Source organism: Micromys minutus (assembly GCF_963924665.1).
Source record: "Micromys minutus genome assembly, chromosome: 1".
Lineage (NCBI taxonomy): Eukaryota > Metazoa > Chordata > Mammalia > Rodentia > Muridae > Micromys > Micromys minutus.
In genome coordinates, this window is record NC_137969.1 from 22,241,681 (window position 1) to 22,259,240 (window position 17,560).

The window sequence follows — 17,560 nt, forward strand, 5'->3', positions numbered from 1 at the left end:
CTTCAGCTCCTTCAGTCCTTTCTCTAACTCCTCGGTTGGGGTCCCCACGCTCAGTCTGGTGGTTAGCTACAATCATCCTCCTCTGTATCAGTAAGACTCTTATACTGTACAACATTTTGTTGAGATTGGCTCACAGGTTCGGAAGTTCAATCCATTATCATTATGGCAAGAAACATGGCAACATTCAGGCACGTCCAGACAGACATGGTGCTGGAGAAGTTGCTGAGAATTCTGCATCTTCATCAGAAGGTAGCTAGGAGAAAAATGTCCTCCAAGCATCTAGAAGGAGGGTCTCTTCCACAGTGGGTGGAACCTGCACATAGGACCTCAAAGCTCACCTACACAGCAGCACACTTCCCCCAGCAAGGCCATATCTATTCCAATAAGGCCACATCTATTAGTGCCACTTAACCTGGACCAAGCTTATTCAAACCACCACAGACCCGAAAAAGCTTAAGGCAACTCCTATGTAGGCTGAGGTATTAATGCAGTTAACATCACTATGAAGCTAGCTGTAAGGTAGAGAAGTTATTCTAGATTAGCTAGGGATCGAGGATCACAAGAATCCTTAAATCAGAAGCAAGAAGATTGGAGAGTAACATGAGAAAGATTCTGGTCACATGGAAGCACACACCTCTAATCCCAACAATCAAGAAACTAAAGAAGGGAAATTGCAGCAAGTTCAAGGCTACCTAGAACTATATAGTGGGCTTTAGGCCAGCCTGAGCAACATAGTCATGTCCTTTCTATTAATGAATTAATAAATTTTCCACCCCTGGATTTGAAAACACAAAAGAAGCCATGAGTCTCGGCAAAAAGCTGCCTATAAAAGTCTAAAAGGGAAATCAAATCAATTGTTCCTCTGAACAAGGGTCTACAACCAAGCTCACATCAGGATTCGACCTAGCAGGAACTATTTCAGATTTCTGACTTTCTGAACAGTTTTTTTGTTTGTTTATTTGTTTGTTTGTTTGTTTGTTTTTGGCAATTTCACATTACAGAAAAATGTTCTAGTGCCTAGATTTCTAGTATCTTCCAACATCACACAATCTGGAGGACAGAGAACTTTAAACAGCATGATGTGGACTCTGTTCACTTCCCCCAATTACTACAGAAAGAATTCAGTATCCACAAATCTACAGTTCCATCCCTTTCATCTGTTAATGGTAGTTCCTCAAATGGTTTCCATGTGCTTAATGTTAATGTTATCATGGGTTATAAGTAAACCTTCATATTGCCTTCCACATCCTTCTCCTGGGGCCTCTTAGAAGGTCTTCCCTCCCTCTTTGCAGGGTCTATGCAGGCAGCTGCCTAGCACCGCTCCCTACACTTGGACAGAACTACGCCTTCTCTCTGCACTTGGGGGCCACAGTGACACTGTGGCTCTACAAAGGCCTCCCTATCCTTCATACACCCAAGCAAAACATTGTCCTTTTAAGTCTCAAGCACACTAGAGCTCAGCTCCTCCCTCAGAAGCTTTACATCTTCCCTCATGGATTCATGTCCAAAAACAAACCCTAACAGCAACCAGAATCTGAATTTAGAGCCCTGCTGCTTTCTTCTGATGCCTGGAAACATTACTACAGAACACCCATGAGAGGTGTCTGGCCATACTTCCTAGAATTTACTGATCCCTTCTGTCCCCCCATGTACTCAAGGGCTCTCCAGTCCAAAAGCATCTATTTGGTGTGAAATTTAAGACAGGAGAAGATGCTCCTCCGAAAACTGGAATAGCAGTACCTGAGGACCCAGCTATGCCACGCCTGGGCGTATACCCAAAAGATGCTCCAACATGTAATAAGGACACATGTTCCACTATGTTCATAGCAGCCACATTTAAAATGGCCAGAAACTGGAAACAACCAGATGCCCCTCAACAGAGTAATGGATTCAGAAAATGTGGTATGTTTATACAATGGAATACAAAACATTGGATTCATTAAATTTGCAGGCAAACGGATAGGCCTAGAAAACATCATTCTGACTAAGGAAACTCAGTCACAAAAGAACAAGCATGGTATGTACTCACTGATAAGTGTATATTAGGCAAAAAGCCTGGAATACCCATGATATAATTCACAGACCACATGGAGCTCAAGAGGAAGGAAGACCAAAGAATGGATGCTTCGGTCCTACTTAGAAAGGAGAACAAAATAATCAAGAAAAGTAGAAGGTGGAAGGGACATTGGAGAAAGAAGGGAGGGGGGGAAGAGGGACGAAATCAGATATGGGGGGAGATGTTCAGAGGGTCAGGAAATTGAAGACAGATGTGTAGTAACAGGGGATGGGGAGTTGGGGGTAGAAAACAGAAGGTCACAGATGCCAAGAAATCAAAAACCTCCAAGGATCCCAGAGTAATGACATTAGCTGAAATACCCCACAAAGGGGAGGGAGAACCTGTCAAGACCATATCCAGAGGTTAGGTATGCCCCCCCCCCCAGTTGAGGGATGGGGCCACGCACTCATCTACAAAATTTTAACCTAGAAATGCTCCTGTCTAAAGGAAATACAGGGACAAAAAGTGGAGCAAAGACTGAAGGAAAGCCCATCCAGAGACTGACCTACTTGGGGATCCATCCCACATGCAGACACCAAACACAGACACTATTGCTGATACCAAGAAGTACTTGCTGACAAGAGCCTGATACAGCTGTCTCCTGATAAAGCTCTGCCAGATTCTGACCAATACAGATATAGGTACTCAAAGATGACAATAGAATTAATCATAGGGACCCCAATGAAGGAATTAGGGGGAGTACTGAAGGAAATGAAGGAGCCTTATCTGGCATCAATGGGAGGGGAGGCCCTTGGTCCTATGAAGGCTCCATGCCATAGTGTAGAGGAATGCTAGGGCAGTGAGGTGGGAGTGGGTGGATGAGTGGGGGAGCACCCTCACAGAAGCAGGGTAAAGGGTGATGGAATAGAGGGTTTGCAGAGTAGACACCTGGAAAGGAGATAACATTTGAAATATAAATAAATAAAATATTCAGTTATAAAAAAAGACAGGGATTATGTAAGAAGAGGGTGGGTCTCTTGTAACTCCTGTGACCTAGAAACCCACAGAGTATTAAAAAGCTTACTAGATACTGTCTATGATTATCACTTATTTCTCTAAGTTCAAAGATCTGTGTCTCAGGGGATAATTGACTCTTTTCTAATTCTACAGGCAGAAAGCAGCCTGCTTGGACAGACAGAGACAAGGAAGGCTCTACCCTGCTGATGTGCAAACTGTGTGGACCAGTTGTCTCAGGCACAGGTGTCATGTCCCAGAATTAGGGTGCTGTGTGTCCCAGAAGCTCCACCCTTCTCAGTCTGGAGGGACAGACATGTGCTTCCTCCAGCATATGGTTCGCCAGGGATAGAGGGGAGGGCTAAAGGCAGCACGGTTCCCAGGGACTTGAGGTTGGCAGCTGGCATCCGTCAGCAAGACAACACTCATTTCTAAAACAGCATAGGAAAATTTAAACTTGGAGTTCCATCATTTCATATTAAAAAAAAAAAAAGAATGAAAATAAAAGTGGTTCCAAGTTATTTTATTCTGAATTTATTTTTAATGCCAATGACAACAAAAGGGCTTTTTTACATGAGTCATTTTGCAAACCAGAAAACATGACTTCCCGAAATGGCTTTTTACAGGGCCTAAAGGAAACCAGAATTTGACATGAGAAATAATGAAGTGCATCTAGTTCTGTTCACTGAAAGAGGGGCATCTCTCCTTTCTTCTTTTCTTTCTTCCTTTCTTTCTTTCTTCCTTCCTTCCTTTCTTCCATCTTTTCTTCCTTCTATCCTTCCTTTCTTTCTTCCTTCCTCCTTTCCTTCCTTCCTCCCTCCCTTTCTTCCTTTTTCCCTTCCTTCCTTTTTTCCTTCCTCCTTTCTTCCTTCCTTCCTTCCTTCCTTCCTTCCTCCCTCTCTCATTCCCTCCCTGTATCCCTCTCTACATTCTGTTGTTTACCATTCCCTTCCCAGCCCTATCTTTTCCCTCCTCCTCATGGCCCAGAATTTTCTCCTGTCTCTCTTCTCTAGCCCCCCTCCTATTCTTCCTAAAGTCTCTTTTCAATGCTTCTCTCCCCTCCACCTCCTAGTTTCAGTAAGTTCCCCACCTCAACCCCGGCTCCCTGTTGCATCCTCTCAGGGACCATCGACCTTTTCTTCAGAGCACTTACTGAAGTTATGATGACTTTTCTGTGTTTTTGTGCCACATGCTTAGAGTTTGAGTGACACAGACCCATGGGACCCTACTCTACAGAAGCTTCCAGATTACCCTGGGAGCCATCTCAATGTTACACTAGAGAATAGTCACAGCAAACAGGTAGCCCCTGGGTGAGAAACACAAAGAGGACATAGGCTAATCCTGCTCAGACATCAAGTGAATGAGTGTCTCTCCTACAAAAAGACATACAGTTCTCCTGTCCCCTGCAAATGCCACATTGGCCATTTATTAGCTTCACAATAAATAATTATTGTGATGGTTAATATTGATTGTCAACCACTGGGCCCTACATCACCAGAGGACAAACATCTGGACATGTCAGTGAGAGATGCTCTAAACTGGTTAAAACTGAATTTGGGGGACTCAACTGTGACACCATTGTGGTTCTGAGGCTTGAATAAGAAAGAAGAACACAAGCAGAATGTCAGCATTCGACTCTCTGCTTCCCAGCTGTGGGTGCCGTGGGACCTCACACTCCTGCAACTGCGGCTTCTCAACTGTGACAGACTGCACCCTCAGAATGGGAGCCAAAGAAAACCCTCCTCCTTTAAGGTGTTCTTATAAGGTATTTGTCCCAGCAATAAGAAAAGAAACTAGTACAGAGAATCACTGAAAGGACCAGAGAACAGATCGTTTCTAACACACTGCTAATAGGTGTGGTTAACTCCCCTGGCTACAGTTTGGTTTTTTGTGAGTTTTTGTTTTTGTTTTTCTATTTTTTTATTTTCCCCTCTCTGAAAAAAAAAATTTATTGGTAATTCTCTGCATTTACATTTCAGATGTTATCCCTTTCCCACAATCCCATTCCCTCTTGCCCTCCTATTGCCTCCATGAAGGTGCTCCCTCTCCCAACCACCCTCTCTCACCTCAGCACCTTTGTGTTCCCCTACACTGGGAAAATGAGTCTTTGCGGAACCAAAAGCCTCTCTTCCCCTTGATGCCAGAGAATGCTATCCTCTGCTGCATATGTACCTTGGACCATGGGTCTTTCCATGCAAACTCATTGGTTGGTGTTTTAGTCCCTGGGAACTGTGGTAGATTTCAATAGTTGATGATTTTGTTCTTCCCATGGAGTTGTAGACCCTATAAACTCCTTCAGTCCTTTCTCTAGTTCCTTCATTTGGGTCCTCATGTTCAGTCTGACAGTTAGCTGCAAGCATCCTCCTCTGTATCAGTATGGCTTTGGCAGATCCTCTGAGGAGGCATCCAAATCAGGTTCTTGCCAGTAAGCACTACTTGGCATCAGCATTAGTGCTTGGGTTTAGTGACTCCATATGGCGGTGTATCTTCAGGTGAGGCAGTCTTTGGATGATCTTTTCTCAAATCCCTGCTCCTCTATTTGTCCCATTATTTCTTCCCATGAACATTTTGTTCTTCCTTCTAAGGGAGACTGAGGCCTCCACCTTTTGGCCTTTCTTCTCTTTGAGCTTTATAAGTTCTATGGATGGTTCCTTCGGTATTCCAAGCTTTTGAGGCTAGTATCCACTTATAAGTGAGTACATACTATGAGTGTTTGTGACTGGGTTACTTCATTTAGGATGACAGCTTCAAGTTCCATCCATTTGCCTAGAAATTTCATGAAGTCATTGTTTTTGATAGCTGAGTAGTACTCCATTGTATAAATGTACCACACTTTATATATCCATTCCTCTGTTTAAGGACAACTGGGTACTTTCCAGCTTCTGGCTATTATAAATAAAGCTGCTATGAACATGGTGGAGCATGTATCCTTGTTAGATGTTGGAGCTTCTTTTAGGTATATGCCCAAGAGTGACATAGCTGGGTCTTCAGGTAGTACTATGTCAATTTCTGAGGAACAGCCAGACTGATTTCCAGAGTGGTTGTTCCATTTTACAGTCCCACTGGCAGTAGAGGAGTGTTCCTTTTTCTCTACATTCATGCCAGCATCTGCAGTCACCTGAGTTTTGGGTCTTCTGGCTACAGTTTTAAAGTCAAATCTACCATGTCTGACAGACAGACATTTGACTAACCTCACTACTGATTCCATAATGCAGTTGAGAGCTTTTACCTTGGGGTGGATCCGAAGGTGACAAATCACTTCCAGGCTTTCACTGGGTCACCCTCAGGCTCCATACTGCTCTATTGAATTACAGTAGATGCCCATATTCTTGAAAACATTCTCTACTGGCTGCAAGGGCTCTGGCAAAGCACCTCTACCCTTTTGGATAGTCCTCTCTCACTGACTTCCTGGGCACTGGGCTTCCCTGCTTGATTCCCCATACTTCTGCCCATAACCACCCATTTCGGGTGAGAAAACAGTGCTCAGCTGCGATCCAGATGGGTCCTGTTTGTTTACTTATTTAACAGGGGCTTCTAAGTTCCAGCAACTATTTTGGATGGTTTATAAATAGTAATTCAGTTAAGGCTGCTAACTCCCCCAGCTGAAGTGTGAAACCCGGGGGCAGGCATAATTCCAGACACCTGTACAAGAACTGGTGGCGTGAAATACTGGTGTCCAGCTGACCTGGCCACCTGTCAGTCTCTTCCAGAACCATTATCTGAGGAATAGCTGCTGCTGCAAACACATCTGGACTCTTAAATCCAAAACACTTTCTCCCAGCACCACTGTCTACTCCACAGTCCCTACTCTACCCACGCCATATGGGTGGACCCTTTTAGGACCAGCCCTAAAAAAATCCATGGCAAAACTATCTTCTCCTGTCTGTTCCTTCATAGCTGCTCCTGTCAACCTCCTAACCTGACCATAGACTGTTTTTGTCACTGAATGGCCCAGTGGACCTGTCTACTGTCATTTCTCCCAATCAATCACCTCCTGACAATGTACTGCCATTCTATCCCTTGGCTTATGAAAAATGTTGCAGGCTTGCAACTTGTTTCCTTCCTACTTCCATGTCTTCACGCACAAATTATACCCTCCAGATCTCCTATAAAAAGAAGGCCCTCAGTCTGCAGAAGAAGCATCTTCCTCTGTCTTCTTACTGGCCAACCACTCCAGAGACTGTATACGCTAATACAAGTGTGAACACTGAATCAGCTTTAGACTCGTGAATCTGCTGGGTGACCTTACCTCGTTGTTTTGATTCTCGGTTTCCCCGCCCTTTGTACAATTGAATGATTCTAAGCTCAGTCGAGGGTATCAGAAGAACAGATCTAATGAAACTCTTCTGCTGGCCACACAGCAACCAAGGTGAATGCTGAGCAAACAAGAGTTGGTTATGAACACCCTTTGCCAGCCCCAACCCCTTGTGCACAATCCCATGCTTTCAGTTAGGAAACAAATCATCCATTTATTGTGCCTCTTCCTTACATAGCAGTTCCCTTGAGACCATGCTTTATTTATCTTCCTGGCTTCTAATACTAGTCTCGACAACTCCAAGGAGTTCAGAGAAGGTTTGCCGTGGACGCTGGTCTTCAGCTGTGTGATCCCTTTTGCATGGAGGGGTGAGTGAGTGACCAGAAGCCATTGGCTAGGAGCACGATAGGAAATGACATTAAGTAGCTTGGCTTATATGCCCAAGAAATGGATAAAACCCACCCTAGAATAGACCGTATCTGTAGGAAACATTTAAGCATTTCCTTGTAAAACAACAACAAAAAAAATTGACAAATTAAATGAGAACATCATACTCCTAGGCAGAGATGTTGGATAGTAATGGTTCCATAGACATATTTATGGTGGAAATGGAAGAACTGGGAGTTTATAACAATTTTGAGTAGGCAAATGTTGGCGAGGAGATAAAAAGCCTTTCACAGGTGCAGAAGGTGATGACATCCCGGAGAGGAGGAATCATCTCTGTCTGCTGAATTCTTTCAAATCAATAAAGAGCTGAGTAAATTTGTCCCTGAATGCAAAGTGTCACTGTAATGGCACACGCATCATTATGCAGATTCCACCATTGTCACTTGAGTGTGACAGTTTGCCATAGTTTACACAGACCATGAAAGACACAGGATTTGCTGTAGGCAGTTTCCCTTTCATCTTCACAGGGCTCCCCCAAATAATCTGAAGCTGTAAACTCCATTAGGAGCCACCCCTACAAACTAAAGGGCAAATTAGATGGCTTGGAGTCAGGAAGTGTCAGCTCCCACAGGAGCCTCCTGTTCATTCTGCATAATGACAAATCACTTCTCTTCAGCTGGAGCCTTGCTTATATGTAAAGTTAAAAAAAAATGCATGCATCACAAGTCAGATTCTGAGACTGAATGAGGTCATGAGCGTTAAGTCTTGGGAAAGCACAAAGCACTGTGAATGTGTAATGGGATCCAACCTAAGTCCTACTTGCAAACCAGTGATAATCCCAGGGTCTCTGTACATTCAAACGGGATGCTTTCCTGGCGTTGGAGTGCAACCTAGATTTTAGTGAGGAGTCATCACTGTTTTAGCTGCAGTGATGTTGGCTTCCTTCAGAAGAAGCTATCAGCCCATTGTGTTTGCTGCATAGAATGAAGGCAGGTGCATTATATAGACCGTGTAACAACCGTTTCAATTAGCACTCACTTCAGCCCTGAAGTAGACACTTTCCATCTATCTCATTTCACATAAAATCCTGCCATGTCCCTTCCTTCTGCCAAACTTGCTTTTTCTCTAATCTCTGCTAAAATTAAACTGTTCATACCACGAGGGCACTAAAGTCCTCCAGATGAAGAGGATCAGAGGGAAAGAGAGAATTTAAGGAATTGGTTCATTAGAAGGCTGAAAGTCAAAAAGGCCCCTGAGCTGTGCGTTCAGCCAACTACAAAGTAGGAAGGGCCCAGGGCAGAGCTCTTGTCTGAATCCAGGTTCTTGAGAACCAAGAAAACTGATGGTAAAGGAAGTCAGCAACTCTGAGGCCAGAGAAAAGCTAATGTGTCAACCCATCTTACTCTGGATGTGAAAAACACCAATATCCCAATTCAGGCAAGCAAAGCAAAAGCGTTTCCTCCTACGCAGTCTTTTTGTTCTGTTCTCATGTGGAAATGATTGGAAGGGCCCACAGCCACCCAAATAGGGAAGACAATAAGTATAACTCTCACTGAGGAAAGCCTTTGTAGACACCCAAGAATAACACATGAGCAAATATGGACACCTCATAATAGACCAAGTTAACACATAAAACTAACCATAGCACTAAGAGTCAACAAGTATCCATTTCTCCACCACTTATGTGTGATGGTGCTGCCCAATCTTCCCTTTAAGGAAATGTCTGAGAAGTATGAGGATTTGGGAGCTTTGTCAGGGGACAGAAGGCACAGGTGGATCTGAATACGAAAGAAGAAAAGCTAAGAACACCAGGGACAAAATTAGCTTCACAGACTTTCTGAGGTTTGACCAAATCTGTCTCTCATGCATGGCACATTTTACTCTTCCATTATCCATCTGATTCCTTGCTTATGTATTCACTTAGCAGCCAACAGTGACTGGGGGAGTTATACTGGGGAAAGGGACTAAGAAGCAACTCAAATATGGACCTTGCCCACAGGGTACCTCTAGAAAATATGTTTATAAACACTTTTGGTGTGATGTGTACATGTGTTACCTGTCCCCAGCCCACCACTATCAAAGATTCTAAAATTGTCACCAAAACTCTGAGGCGTGTAGCCACATAGCCAGAGAAATTCATGAATGGTCTCCAGGGTTAGCATGTCCCTGTGGCATTGATAAGAATCATAATTAGGAACTGAAATCTGTCTCTTGCAACTTGTAACTGCTTATGTCATATAAATCACAATAATGAATGCTCCCACAGACACATACAGTATTACCTACACATGTATTACCATGGCCAAACATAGAATAAGAGTGACTTATTAAAGAAAGAGTATATTTAGGTTCATGGCAACAGGGAGTATTGGTCCATCGTGATGAAGAAGATGTGACAGAGTTTATGGTAGTAGGGGTGTGTATTAGAATTTCTTGGGCCTTGACATATCAGACAGCAAGTGAGTTAGGGCCAAAATTAAAAGCAAATATCACCTTCAAGACATGACCACAGAGACCCATTACCTTTTTATCTAGTATGTATTTTAATAAAAATATAACTCTATCTGTTTCTTTCTTCTTTTGCCCATTCTAAGTCTTCCCTTGTGCCATCTCTCAGTCTACCTCCTCAACCCCCCTCCCTCTCAAATTGATGGCTTCCTCTTCTTTTATTATCAGTGATACATAGAGAGAGATACAAAATTACATAAATACAGCCTGCTTTTTTGTTTCTGTTTGTGTGTATATGGTCTCAGGGCTGACCTCTTTGTATTAGATAATTAAATAGGGGATTCCTCCATGGGGGAAGCTCCATCTCCCAGCAATCATTAGTTGCCTGTAGTTCATTGTCTAGAGGTGGGATCCTGTGAGATTTCCCTCCTATGTTAGCATATACCTTGTTCATGGAATAATATCATTCTTTGGGTCTTGTTCAGGCTGTCAGTTCTAAAAGACACAGCCTCACAGCAAACTTCCTGGCTTTGTGAGTCTTACCATCTTTCTGTCCTCTTTTTATGATGTTCCCTAAGCCTTAGGCACCGGAGTCATACAGAAGAGGTATTCTTTGGGGTTGGGCTTCCCATGAGCTGTTGATGTCCGCATTGTGTGTACTGGAGTTTTCGGCAATGACCTCCATTTTCTGTAAAGACAAGTATCTCTGATGCAAAGTGATGGCTACACTTACAGTTTGAGGGTGTAGTGAAGAATTGTGCTGGCCTAGTAAAGTGGTAGTAGTGGTTTCTCTTCCAAGATCCAAGAACTCACTAGCTCTGGGGTTTGGAACTAGGTTCCAGTACTATGCATTATTTTCCTTCTGTTGAATGAGCCTTAAGTCCAAATGAGCGACTGTTGGTTAACTAACAACAAGATATGGGTGTCATCACCAAACCTTCAGGGACAGCTTGTCATGCTGGTTGGAGCAGGAGAGATGGCTCAGTAGTTAAGAGCACTTGTTTCTCCTGTAGATTACCTGAATTAACACTTACATGGTAGCTCCCAATTATACGTAACTCCAGTTCCAAAGGATCTGACACTCTCCTCTGACTTCCACAAAGACCTATTTCTCCAACATGGAAGCCACATGCAAAAGCTCCACACCCTCTTCCAGTCGGTGCCATCAGCTCGAAAACAGGTGTTCCAAACATAAGCTTCTGGGAAACATTTCAAAACCAAACTCTAAAACATACTCAATCCCTATCCCCAGGGTCTAGTCTGATGTCTATAAGAATATTTATTTATAATGTATTTAAATCATATCACATGCTATAACTTTTTTGTAATTAGCTTCATTTTATTGCCACAAGTCATAAAAAAATGAAGCAGGAAACCCTATTACCAACTAAGAAAAACAATTTGAGGAAAAAAAAAATATGTGCTTTGATCAATGTTCCTAAGCTAGTGAAGAGTTAGGGTGGGTTGTGAAGCCATTTCTATTAACTAACTAGTCCATTCTCTATCTACCACATTCAGCTAATTTTGATTAAAAAAATAAGAAGAAGAAAAATCTAGAGAGAGAGAAAAAATAAAAACCAAAGTTTTGTCTCTGTACTCAGTGTCCCTTCTGACCACTTAGCACATGTTCTCAGGAATAAGGAGCCATTCTTGCGGGGCTCTTGAACTTCGGAGGGAATGATCTCAGCAAAGAGGATGGAAGTGAGTTTCCAACTCTCACTCCTCCCCCACTCCCTATCATAATTGCATTTTCTTTGCACTTTACCTGTAAGTACCATCAATGCCTTCTTTTGCTCACCAACAGAAATGATGGAATAGCATTTCCTAGATACCTGACAGCTCCTGAGGGCCCTCTGAAGTAGGTCAGCCATGCAGAGTCTTAAAACATCATCACACTTGCCAAGGAGCTCCTGCCGGCTTGAGCTTCAACGAGCTTGAATTCCTCAGCAGTTTCTTCACAGTTAACCTCTGGGTGGGAGCAGATTCAGGCCAGTGTCTAGAAGGTTCCACATGGATGCTCTGAAGTCACTTGTGGCAGTTCTGGGTAGTCAGTGAATTCCTCCTGAAGTAATCTCCCTCAAGCATTACCGTTGCTCACACGTGTCTGGAAACATTTATTCAGTGAGGACAGCAAATGTCCCATAGGTTGTGGGATGGAAAGTGAGTTTCCTATTCCAAAGCAGAGATTTTTCTCTTGTTAGAGGCAAATAAATGTCAGGTATTGTTCACAAACTCTGCCCTTCGTCCTCAGTCTACCTACACTGAAGCATTCATTCTCAGATTATAAAGTACATGTCAATCACTAAAAGGTTTTATCTTCTATACAAAGGCTCTAAAGCTGAAATGTTGATTCTTATCACTGTTCTGGTGTTTGCTGCAATGTGTGTGTTTAACAAGTGACCTAGTTAGTCTGGAGTTGTCAATGCAACTCACAGGGAGACTAGTCAAACCTGGATTTACCAGAAAACAGAGTCTTAAACATTATGACTGGATGGTTTATGAACGAGAAAGGCTAGACCAAAGGGGGAAATGGATCACTATAAAAAAAATGACACTGAACTGTCTGCTTTACCTCTCACCTGAATAGTTGCTCTATTTCCCAATCTTGTGGTGTCATCTTCCTAGGCCTTCATAAGACACTATGTTCCAAAGAGTCTTCCTAGAGGACGGAAGGACAAATCTCTCAGTACCAAACTAATAGAATGCAATGCTCCCAAAATTACTGTCATTTTGCTTACACGTGGGCTGTGGATCCTGCTCTGGGTCATGCCAGAGTACTAGCTGGGTGGTCTGTGTTAGTTACTCAGTGGTCCAACTGTGGACATTATAGTGTGAAGCAGGAATAAAATGGGCACAGCCAAGGCCCAGGTAGACATTGACTGTAGTCAGAGCTATGCCTATATGTATGTATCTATACAGCCAAGGCCAAAGCAATACAAAGATGAACGGGCTCGTGCATCCTAAATGATGCAGACTCTTAGTCCACCTACCGTCTTCTTTTATCATTCTGGCCTGTGGTAGTTGATCTTCATGGTGAACTTGACTGAGTTTGGAATCGCGGGATAATACACAGATCTCCGGGAATGCCTACAAAGCTGTCTCTGAAGAGGTTTAACTAAGGAAATACCACTTACCCTGAATGTGGGCAATAGCATCCCATAAGTTGAAGGAGTTTGAACAAAAAGGAGTAAGGCTACTGAGTGCTGGCATCCCTACTTTCTACTTCCTGATCTGCCCAAATGTAAACAATTTCCCACCACCACAGCTTTGAGTATCTCTTGCCTTCATTCCATCCCTGCCATGTTGGACCATATCCTCTCAAATGAGAGTCAAAATAAATCATTCATCCCTTACATTGCTTCGTATTGGGTATTTGGTCACAGTGTCAAGAGAAACAACTCATCTACCAACTTCACCTCTTTAAACAAACGAGACTGGAGAATTCCATCACACAAAAGCTGATCTGACTAGTCTGAGGGGAAAGAAACTCCTGAAGATGTGGTGAAGAGAAGGCTTTAATTTGCTTCTCAACTCTTGCTTCAGTCACCAGAAGACCCAAAGGCCATTTGAAGCTAAGACTGGCTTGTAGAGAAACAGACACAGGGAAGCCTCTGAGTTTAGCGTGGAAAGTGACACAGAGTAAGTAGATGAGGGTCAGGCTCAGTTATGACTGAGTTCAAGTCCACCCCATGTCCTATCTGAGTTTATGATTCAAGGGCCTGTATATCCAATCTCTTAAAAAATAAAAATAGAACAAACAAACAAAGAGAACAGAACACATAATACCAAGAAAATGCAGTGTCTAGCTCTAGGAGTCTGAGGATGACTGCAATATTCAGAAGGAAAAAGAGACATATACCCTAGATGCTGAAGACCCTTTGAGGAATGTATTCATATCTGGGTTCTTTAAGGTTGTGGGTTGGACTTTGTTGTTGTTGTTGTTGTTGTTGTTGTTTTATTTGTGAGGGCCTCATAATAAACTTCATTTGTGTACCACAGAAAAAGAAAAAGAAAGTGGGGGAGAGATTTTCCAAGCGGTATTTCTAAGTGGCAAATCTATTGGTCTGGGTTCATTTGTTATGTCTCCTATGATGGACACCATAGACCGGGTGGTTTTCACCGAAAGAAATGCATTCCAGAGGTAGAAGTCTAAACTGAAGGTGCTGCCAAAGTCACAGCATTCCCAGACTATTCAAGAGGAGATATTTCATGGCTTCCTCCATCATTCAGTGGATAAGGAGATACTTGAAGAGGAGGAGCGGCAACTGCAGCTGGCGCACGGGCTTGGGCAGTGGGCTGCGCGCAGGGGCCAGCAGGCAGAGGCTGTGCTGTCGGAAGCGGGTCCGAGCCCAGGGCGGGGGATTGCGGGTGTACGGGGTGCTGCTCTTCTCTTGGTCCAAGAGAGCAGCAGGGCTCATATTAAAGACCGAATCGAGACTGTTATATGCAGAACTTGATGTTGTCTGCCTAATATTCCCTGCCACACTCGCTTATTTCCCGCCACAGCCTCCTCTTCCTCCCAGTGTTGCTGCTGCAAACCAGCGGCTGGGTTACTGACAGAGCTTTTGTAGGTTATTAAGCAGTTTGAGGTTTTTGAGGATCGCTTGGTATGTTTACTGGCTGGTCTGCAGTTCTGGTCTTAATCTTAACACCAGTGCATGTTAGTCAAGTAGACGCTGGCTGGATTGGATTTTGGTCCATAGTTGGAGGCTGTGTTGTTGGGATAGCTGTGGCAAAGATTGCAGATTTTATCTGGAGTATGCTGAAACTAATTCTTCTCCTATTTTCTGGGGCTACACTCTCTTCCACATGGTTCACCCTGACCGGTCTAAATAGCATCACCCACTTGCCTTGGACAACAGTAACACTGTATGCCTCCTGCATCCTCCAGGAAGTATTCTTTATTTATTTTTTTATTGGGTATTCTCTGTATTTACATTCCAGGTGTTATCCCCTTTTCTACTATCCCATCCCCCTCCCCCCTCCCATTGCCTCCGTGAAGGTGCTCCCTTCTCGCCTCAGGACCTTGGTGTTCCGTTCTCTTGATGCCAGAGGATGCTATCCTCTGGTGCATATGCACCTGGAGCCATGGTCTCTCCATAACAACCCATTGGTTATTAGTTCCTGGGAGCTGTGTGGATTTCATTCATTCGTTGATGTTGTTCTTCCCATGAGGTTACAGACCCTTTCAGCTCCTTCAGTTCTTTCTATAGCTCCTTCATTGGGATCCCATTGCTCAGTCCTATGGTTAGCTTCAAGCATCCTCCTCAGTATCAGTATGACTCTGGCAGAGCCTCTGAGGAGGCATCCATATCAGGTCCCTGCCAGTAAGCACTACTTGGCATCAGCAATAGTGCTTGGGGTTTGGTGGCAGCATATGGGATGGATCCCCAGGTGAGGCCATCTCTGGATGATCTTTTCTCCAATCCCTGCTCCTCTATTTGTCCCTTTATTTCCTCCAATGACTGTTTTGTTCTCCCTTCTAAGAAGGACTAGGGCATCTACCTTCTGGCCTTCCTTTTCTTTGACCTTTATACTTTTTGTGAATTGTTTCCTGGTTATTCCAAGGTTTGGGACTAGTATCTGCATATAATATATGCCTTGAGTGTTCCTTTGTGACTGGGTTACCTCACTCAGGATGATAGCTTCAAGTTCCAGTTATTTGCCTAGGAATTTCATGAAGTCATTGTTTTTAATAGCTGAGTAGTACTCCACTGTGTAAATGTACCACAATTTCTGTATCCATTCATTTAGTAAAGGACATGTGGGTTCTTTCCAGTTTCTGGCTATTATAAATAAGGCTGCTATGAACATGGCGTAACATGTGACTTTGTTAGATGCTGGAGCTTCTTTTGGGTAGATGTCCAGGAGTGGTATAGCTGGGTTCTCAGTTAGTACTATGTCCAATTTTCTGAGGAAGTGCCAGACTGATTTCCAGAGTGGTTGTATCAGCTTACAGCAGCATTCCTATATTCTTTGAGCTTTTTGTGAAAACTATCTACCCTGTTCCAGAAAAGATGACCCATGGAGTTGTTACTTTTTTAAGTAATATGTTCATGGGAGAGTTTTTATTCTTTGTCACATTTTATCATATAGAGTTGTCTTGGTTCATCTGGTGCCTTCCCGGGTCATGTATGCTCAGTCTTCCTCTCATTCTGTGCTTCAGGGAATCCTATGACAGACTCTACGTTGACGTGGTCATCTCAGTTTCAGACTACAGTCTTGTAGGACTTTAAAGGGACCGAACCTTAGTCCTGCACCTTTGCTTGGAATTGCACATGCAATGGGAGAAAGGGCGAAGAAAGAAATTTTGTTTAGAGATTCTGTTAAGTTACATTAATTTAATGACTACTATGAATTAATAATGCAGGACTTGAGTATCAGGAGGACTTGGAAACTCTGTGGACAGTACGTGTTAGTGGCACAGCTGTGTTGGCAGCACACGTGTGCTGGACTCTGGGCTGGAGGTGTGACATCTCACACAGGATGCACTCACATAGTAAGTCACCCACATGTGCACTGGACCTATGCTAACCTACTGATGAGCTGAACTGCAGCAAAAAGTATGGGTGTTGGTTCTCTGATGATGACTCCTCTGGGCACACAGCAGAGGAATGGGATTCATGCCACTAACTTCTGAAGACATCACAACCTGTGTCAGATTTTAATTCCAAAACAGTGGAGCTGTATACCAGTGATAGAAGTTAGCCATGTGTACACTACATGTTATTGTAATATAAAGCCATTTCTTATATGACTCCTTACTTTTAATCAGGTGGGAAGCCTTTCGCTGTCCTTGGACACAGGCCCTGGCTCCTTCCCACCCACCTTTGTTTCTGTGAGTATAGCGTCAGCCATGCCAGCAAGATAACTAAATGTCTGATAGGGCTGCATTGACTGTTGTGTGAAAAACGTAACTCTGTTGTGATTTAGCACTTTGTTAAAAAATAAAGTGAAAGCGACATGAAGCATGTGCGTCTTCATCACATGTGGTGGCACCGTGTAAAGTCCAGCACCCACTGTAACTTACCAGGTTAGATTGCAGTCAGATGATACCCTATTTGAAAAAAATGATGAATAACTTTGAAAGTTTGAAGATCTGTGTGTGATATCTGAATTGCACACCTGTATTTTCATTTAGATTTTAATGTATTCAACTAAATGAAGTCATTGTATTTGGCTGGACAGATTTTTGCCTATACCTATTTCTTCCTAAGAAAAGAAAAAGAAGGAGGAGGAGGAAAGAAAGGAAGGAAGGAAAGGAAGGACGGAAGGAAGGAAGGAAGGAAGGAAGGAAGGAAGGAAGGGGAATGGAGGGAGGGGGAGGGAGGAAAGGAGGAAGGAAGAGGGGAGGGAGGAAGGGAGAAGGAAGGAGATACTTCTGACTGCATATACCCAATCTCTGTCTCCATGTTTACAGCCTTATTTGACTTGGATACCTCATTGTCTCCCCTCACTTT

At 43.4% G+C, this 17,560-nt stretch overlaps 1 pseudogene across 1 annotated transcript in view; it reads left to right on the plus strand.

Annotated features, from left to right (window-relative positions):
* Positions 1-17,560, plus strand: part of LOC308440109 (solute carrier family 49 member 4-like) — a 166,461-nt pseudogene that overhangs the window by 123,304 nt on the left and 25,597 nt on the right. The window contains exons 2-3 of the transcript in view: positions 14,331-15,029; positions 16,060-16,324. The product of the transcript in view is annotated as a solute carrier family 49 member 4-like (transcript). The remainder of the gene's footprint in view (positions 1-14,330; positions 15,030-16,059; positions 16,325-17,560) is intronic.